This window comes from Mus caroli, chromosome 2, assembly GCF_900094665.2.
Source record: "Mus caroli chromosome 2, CAROLI_EIJ_v1.1, whole genome shotgun sequence".
NCBI lineage: Eukaryota > Metazoa > Chordata > Mammalia > Rodentia > Muridae > Mus > Mus caroli.
In genome coordinates this window covers 159,783,201-159,791,117 of record NC_034571.1, presented here as the reverse complement: position 1 = coordinate 159,791,117, position 7,917 = coordinate 159,783,201, and the positions used below count along the sequence as shown (strand labels likewise).

Genomic DNA, 7,917 nt, shown 5'->3' with positions numbered 1-7,917 from the left:
TCCTCCTCCTTCTTCTTCTTCTTCTTCTTCTTCTTCTTCTTCTTCTTCTTCTTCTTCTTCTTTCTCTCTCTCTCTCTCTCCCCCCCTTACCTTTACTAGTGGCTGTACCTTGGGCCTTGGGCCTGCTAGACAAGCCCTCTACAACCAAAGTCTCCCCCCGAGGACCTAGCCCCCCAGCTTCATCTTGGCCAGGGTGTCCTCCCAGACCTCCTACCCCTGATGCTCCCACCCCATTATCTGCCACATGAGGGTTCTTTTGTCCCCCCCTTTTAAGATTGGGTCTCGTTAGTTGACCAGGCTAGCCTTTAACTTCTGATCCTCTCTCAGTGTCTGTAGCAGCTGGCTCTGAATCCTATAATGTCCTATAATGTTGACAGCTCCACAGGAGTTCAGAGGCAGGACCCCTAGTGTGGCATGAGGTTCAGCCCACTGGGTGACAATCAGCAAGGACTAGGAGGAAAGAGGAGAAGGGAATTGTCTTGTTTTTCATGGATTATTCTGTGCATGCATGTGTGTGTGTGTGTGTGTGCAGGGGCATGTGTGTGCACGTGTATGTGCATGTGGAGGTCAAAGGTCCACATGTGGGTGTGTTCCTCTATCTTTTTCCACTTAGTTTTTGAGATAGTGACTCTCACTAAACCCACTTGGCTATGGGTTGGCCTGCCAGGGAGCTCTGGGGAAATTGTCTGTGTCCAGTCAGGTTTCTATGGCGGCGATAAACACCATAAACAAGAGCAACTCGAGGAGGAAAGGGTTTGTTTCAGCGCTCGGATCATAGTCCGTCCCTGTGGGAACGCAGGCCAGGAACCTGGAGGCAGGAACTGAGCAGAGGCCATGGAGGAGCACCTCTTACTGGCCTGCTCCCCTAGCTTGCTCAGTTTGCCTTTTTATCCAACCCAGACCCATCTGCCCACCGGTGGCGCTACCCACAGTGGGCTGGACCCTCCCACATCAATCACTAATTAAAAAGAAAAAAAAAAGCCCCCACAGACTTGCCTGCAGGCCAATCATATGGAGGCATTTTCTCAGTTAAGCCAGCTGGGAAATAAGAACTCAGAACACCCGTGGGGTGCTCAAGTATTCAAAACAAAGCTCTCNGGACACTTCCGATCCAACCCTTAATGGCCTGGCACTGGGCCCCGTGTTTAAACGGAAGTAGAAATGGAGTTTCTATGGGAAATACTTAAATCTGTGACGGTGACTGAGATGGACCGGAGATGTCCTGTGGGTGAGAGGAAGTGTCTGTGCAGCCTGACTCCTGTGTATTCTTCTCTCCCACTCCCCCACTTCCATCTCCTCCTCCCTTCCCCTCCTCTTTCCCTCTCCCCTTCCTAACCCTCCCCTCTCCTTCCCTCCCATTGTCTCCTCCCCTCTTCTAATCTCCTCTTCTCCTCCCCTCCTCTCCTCCTCCCTCTCCTCCCCTACCGATTCCTCCCTTACTTTTTCCTCCCCTCCCCTCTCCTCCCCTCTCCTCTCCTCCTTTTCTTTCTTTCCCTGTTTCTCATCTTCAATTCAATGAGGTAAAGACCTGGGCCTCAGGTCCATTTCCACTGCATTCTAGAGGTGAGACCCTGGAGAGAGGTGTTCTCTTCTTGGGCCCCAGTTGCCCATCTGAGAGAGCAGCAGTTTGGTTGGAGGTCTGGATACAGTGCCAGGGATCTCCAAGCCACAGAAAGGTGCATGTCCCCTGTGAGCTATAAACAGGACAATGAACACTGCCCCTGCTTGTCCTGGATCCACTGCAGACCCTGACCAAGAATCGGGGTGAAACTTTGACTACATCTCCCTTCAATCCATCTCCCTCAGGACCCAGCCTCAGTCTCGGCTTGGCCAGGGCTCTTCCTCCCAGAATTCCTGTCCCTGACCTTGTTCTCTGCCCCCTCAAGGTCTCTGCAAGGACTAGTCCCTCTGCCTGGAGTGTTTGTTTCTTAGAGGCCCTAGATCAGCTTCCATGTCCTTCCTTGTCATTCCTGTGGGAGGTAATGTCACCTCAACCAGAAACTCTGTGTCCCTGGCTGACACCTTCTGCCAACCCCTAGGAACACCCTGACCAACTGTGAACTATGCCCACCTCCCGTCCCCTCCTGGTGGCTCCCTTTTCCTGTGTGGGATCAGAGGGGGTGACACAGCTGTCCCAGCTGGGCACCTTGCACCCAGCCAAGTACAGAGCAGGCTCAGTCCGTGCTTACTTCAGAGCAAGGGCGCTGAGGGCTGCATGGAGCTTGCAGAGCACCCTGGGAATCAGCATCCTCTCACTCCGGGTCACCATGCGGGCCGGCCTCCACCTCGGACACCTGTGGCTTCAGGGCTCCCCAGCGTCGGAAGCTGGGTTCATTTCTTACCAGCTGGGCCGCCCACTTCTTACCCCCACAGGCCTGAGCAGCATCCCCGTTCCTTCTGCCTGAGGGTGCTGTTTCAGGTGGTGTTTGGTGGTGTTGAGTAGTGGGTGGCATGCAGGGTACATACGCTGCCTTTGGTCCAGGACAAGGCTGTGCTGAAGTCACGAATTCCGATATAGGAGAATGCTGCAGAAACTGCTCAGGTTTGTTACATGTCTGACTTTGAACTAAGTTTTGGTGGTTACGTGTTCAGAAACATTTCACAGTTGCTGAATTTTTTTCACAACCCCACACTCATTTAGGTGGCACCGTGTGGGTTCAGGACCCACGGTGTAGGAAGATAACCCCTCCGGTTCTACAGAACCTCAGCTGGAAATATCAGAAAGAGGAAGGGCCATTTACCTGAGGCTGTACAGCAGAGACGTGGCCTGGCTGGCTTCAAACACCAGGGACCCAGATCCTGACCCCAGTTCACTTCCCAGAATTCCTTGCTGGAGACTACCTGAGACTGACAAGTGTCATAATTTTGGGTAGGTAGCCCTTATGACTCCTCAGGGCCTGGAACATGTTGGAAGTGACAAGGGCCAGTGGCACTGCCTGGCAAGATTGAATCCCACCCAGCTCTGCAGGCTGGCTACTGTGCAGCCTGAGGAAGAGCCTTACCCTATCTGAACTTCAGTTTCCCAGATGTCCAGTGTGTCCTGGAAATGTCAGTGGGGATGCAGGCTCTGTAAGGAAGGGTGAATGTCTGGCTCTCCGTGGAGCATGGAGTTCTGCTACACTGGGGTGGGGCTGTCCAGCGTCACTCACGTTAGGTGCCAATTAATTATAGGGCCAGCTCCCGGTTCAAATATTGATGTTGCCGTTAGCATCTGTGCAATCACAGACATATCAGTTCTGCAGCACCATTTCTGATTATTTTTTTTCATCAAATAGCAAACATATACCAGGCTCTATATCATATCAGGGACATTTCTAGGTGTGGGAGACTCACTGATGGACAAGGTCATTCCTCTTCTGAGAACAGGTCAGGCCATTCTCCACGTCCCCAGCATCCAGAAACGCCTGATGACAGATGACAAAGAAACAGCTGAGGAGATGGGTCAGAGGTGAGGTGCTTGCTGAGTGTCTCCATGTAAAGCTAAGCACTAGAGAGGCGGAGTCAGGAGGATCATGGGACTTACCGGTAGCCGCTTAGCCTGCTTGGCACAGTCCAGACAGGTGAGGGACCCTGTCTCAGTGAACAGTGCAGACAATACCTTAGGAAGGACACCCAGGCTGACCTTCACGTGGTCATGCACACACGTGTCTCTTACCTCCCTGCTCAGTCCTCAATCTTGCCACTCCAGTGTTGGGGGCTGGAGGGTTCTCCATGCTGGGTTATCCTGTGCATAGTAGGGTATTATGTGTAACTTGGTCTGTGCCCTTGAGTTGCCAGAACATCTCCATGGTGGAGATATTTTCAGACAACCAAAGGTCTTTGGAGGGGGCAGGGGGATCAGCTCTGTCAAAACGATGGCCATGTATGTGGTGACATCGTCATGGCATACAGTGGGACACAGGTAATACTCAAGCTGTTCAGAAAGCAGAACTGTTACCTGTTCAGGGGACACTGGCTCTGCTTCCCCCCTTGGGCAGTTGTCTGCAAAACTGCATACTAGTAGATCGCTTAGTATACGGTAGGCGCTCGATTCTGAGGATGAAGAGGAGGAGGAGGAGGAGGAAGCGAGGGCAAAGGCTTCTGGGGCAGTGTGAAAGCATCAGAGAGTTAAGTGCCCCTGGGACCCCTGGGGGTCCCTGCACCCACAGAGAACACAGGGCTGGTCCCTCGGGGAGCTAGCTTAGCCCTCAGCCCTCCTGGATTTGATAATTAAGCTGTATAAGTGTGCTGTGGCTGGAAGGCCAGAAGTGACCAGGCCTAGCCTTGCTTGGCTTTGGTGATGTGGTGGCCCTGAGACTATGGCCTTCTTAGGCCCATAAACAAGGAGTTGTGTGTCCCAAACCAGGTCAGCCAGGCGAAGGTCTGTACCACGGCCTCATGTTAAAGCCTCATGGTCAGAAGAGGGCTCTCCAATGCTGGGCAGCAAGGCTGCAGAAGGCATCTCATTCCCAAGGGGCCACTGTCATCTCCCTCTCTCCCCACAGCCTGTACTTTATTTTTTATTTTATTATTTTTTTTTTTTTGGTTTTTCGAGTCAGGGTTTTTTCTGTGTAGCCCTGGCTGTCCTGGAACTCGTTTTGTAGACCAGGCTGGCCTTGAACTCAGAAATCCACCTGCCTCTGCCTCCGGAGTGCTGAGATTAAAGGAGTGCACCACCACGCCCGGCTCCAGCCTGTACTTTATTAACCTCCTGCTGTATACAGGGCCAGCCAAAGCCTTTTCCATAATGCCCCCTTCCGCATCATGAGTGGGGCTCTCTCCCTTGACCAGATGAGAGGTTTTGACACTGTCATCTCCAGGCCTGGGCAATGCTCCCAGGCTCCCAGAGGTAAGCCACCGGTCACCAGGACACAGCTAAATAGAGTGTGAGGACTAGAGTCCCCTATGCTGACCCTGGCTCTCTTTTCCATGGCTGCCTAGCTTTCTCTGCTGTATTGCCTGTGGTCTCGGTCTGATTCTTCCTCTGTCTCCCTGCCCACCCCATTATCCACACCCTTTCTGCCTCCCTCATCTCCATGTTCCTTCCTCTCAGCCTGTCTCTTCTGCCCCCTCCATCCCCGGTTCTCTGGATGGCCCCACCTTGCCTCTGCTGCACTCAGTCTTTGTCCTGACGCCAGCACATTATGTCCCTGGTCTGGTCAGAGCCTGACGTCAGGCAGGGCCTGGCGGGCAGCCATGGACACTGCTGCTGCTGTTGCTGCTGCCGGGCAGGCAGAGGAGCTAGGTTCCTGGTCCCCCAGCAGTTGCTGCCTGCTGGTCCTCCACCTCAGCCTCAGCCTGCCCTGGAGGGGACAGTGCTCAGTGGCTGCCTTGCCTGTAAGTGGAGCAGCAGGCTGCTGGCTTTTTCTTTCTCTTCCTCGGACCCCCAGCTACACAAACAGCTCCTGCTGCTGCCAGGCCCAGAGAGTGGATCGCACAGGGTCCGGTCCTGGCTGTGTGGCATTAGGCAAGTCACACAGCTTCTCTGAGCCTCTGTTCTGTGTAAGAAATGAGGCAGGCTAGGCAGTTCACCAAGCGGCTGGCTGGTGCCTGAAGGCCTGGCAAGCAGGGGTTCAAACCATTGCCTGCCAAAGCCTTGCTTCTCCAGGAGAGGATGGCCAGCTGAGCTAGGAGAAACTGGGATCATAGTGACAGGGCTCAGATGGCCATTGGCCATTCGCCATCTGTGCAGGCCTCAAGGATCCCAGGCAGAAGGGAGCCCTTTCCAAACTCCAAACAGGGTCCTGCTGAATGGGACGTCCCAAGTCCAGTCTCTGGTCTCAGCTTGCCATAGGCTAAGTAAGTGGGGTTTTTAGAAAGGTCTTGTTTTTAAGTCACACACGTGTGTGTGTGTGTGTGTGCAAGTGTGAGTACAGATTCCCCACCCCCACCCCCCAAAGAGTTACAGGCAGTAGTGAGTCTCCTGATCTGGGTTCTGGGAATGGTACTTGGGTCCTCTGGAAGAGCTGGAAGCACTTTTAACTGCTGAGCCATCTCTCCAGCCTCCAAATGTGTGCTTTGAAAATGCAGCGTCTCTTGCTCACATCCCCACATGTTTCCGAAGCAGCTGTGGCTCCGCTGAAGAGCACTGAGGCCCCTGATGACAGCATCAGGAAGCTGACACTGCCTAGTGGTGAGGTAGCATCAGGTTCAGACTTGGGTCTCACACAGCCAGTGGCTTTGTATCCCAAGTCTGTCGGGGTGAGTTTTGGGGGGTGAAAAAGGAGCAGATCCTAGGAGGACAGACAGAGCCATGCTCTCCAGGGGGCCCAGGTCTCAGTGTGATGATCCATCCTATCCTGCAGACTTCCTTCTTGTGTCTAGTTCTTATTTGAAGCACGAGAGAAACAGACAAGTCCCAGAGAAACAGACAACTCCCAGAGGATAAACTGGGCAACCCAGAAACATACTCTACAGCTTTCATGGAAATGTGGCTTAGTAATGTGTGTGCACCTGTGTGTTTATGTGTGTGTATGTATGTGTGTGTGTGTGCATGTGTATGTATATGTGAGTGTTTGTGAGTATATAATGTATGTGTGTGTTTAGGGATATACATGTGCGTATGTGTGAGTGAATGCATATATGCGTATATGTGTGGGCAGGCGTGTGTGTGTGTTGTATGGGAGCATTTGTGTGCAGCTTCGCCTGTGCACACCTCACAGAGAGATGAGGAGGACCTGTGTGCCCTGCTCTCACTCCCTCTGTTGTGTTTCCTTTGAGACAGTGTCACTCACTGAGCCTAGAGTTAGGTTGGTGGCCAGAAAGCCCCAGGGATCCTCCTGTCCCGACTCCCCATGGCATCAGGGTTAGAGGCAAGGAATGACCATACTTTCTGGTAATGTAGGTTCTGGATATTTGAATGCAGGTCCTTGTGCTTGCTCAGCCAGCACCATAGGACAACAGTCCTACGGAGCTGTGGACTTGATCTTCCTGTGGCTTTCATTTGCATTTTTTCACGAAAGCAAAGCCGGGCCTTCCTACAGCTTTATCCTAGGATGCCTTGGCCTGCCAATATTGTTTGGACCCGTTAAGGGTCTGGAGATGTTCTGTGCGAGCCAAGCCTCCTTCTGCCCCAGGCTCTGCTTTTCCTTCCTGCTAATGAAGTTGTCAAGTTCTTTCTCAGTCAGACACATGGTTCTCCAGGACCCGACTCCATCTCCTCTCCACTTTGTTGGTTGCTTTTGAGCCCCTCCCTATGACAATATAAAAACAGGGGGGAACAGAAGGAAGCCAGGCTCAGCCGTCATCTCACTCCCTCTTCCGCAGGTCGGGAAGCATCCTGGCACCCCTCTCCCTGATGTGGAAGCGCTGCTCCAGCACGGAACTCTGTGACGTTTGTGTGTGGTGTGGTGGTTGTCACGGGAGGCAGCGGCAGCCATGTCACTCTCCACAGACACATGGTAGGTCTGAAGAAATGAATGGATGAGTGTGTAGGTTTTCTAAAGAGTTCTCCAGCCTACGGACTGCCCAGCGAGCTGCCTCTAGCTTCTCATTCTGATGCCTGTACTGGAGACACCACAATAAACATCTCTTTGAAGTCGACCAGAAGCCTCTTTTGCTGCACAGATTTTTAATAAATTCCTTATGATCTGCTGTGTCCCAGCCCTTTGGCCAGCTGACCGTTGTCCCTGTCTCTACTCCCCATTGTTTCCTAGGACAAGTCCAGATTTACTGTCGGTCACCCTTGACATCATGTTTTTCCAGAGAAGCTTGAGTAAATAATTGTTCCCCTCCCCCACCCCAACCCCAAAGCACTGGGGTCACGAACCTGGGTGTAATGCTGGCCTCTCTGGCCACCTTGCTAAGGATGGCCTGTGCTACACCTGTTCCTACCTGTGGTGGTTTGTACATACTCGACCCAGGGACTGGCACTATTAGAAGGTGTGGCCTTATTGGAGTAGGTGTGTCACTGTGACCGTGGGCTTTAAGACCCTCATC

The 7,917-nt window shown here is 52.8% G+C and overlaps 1 long non-coding RNA gene across 1 annotated transcript; it reads left to right on the top strand.

The window, feature by feature from the left end:
• Positions 1–5,196: 5,196 nt before the first annotated feature.
• On the top strand, positions 5,197–7,521 carry LOC115030394. Its single transcript, XR_003835991.1, has 2 exons — positions 5,197–5,316; positions 7,246–7,521. It is a non-coding gene; the product is annotated as an uncharacterized LOC115030394 (long non-coding RNA).
• The last annotated feature ends 396 nt before the right edge of the window (positions 7,522–7,917 follow it).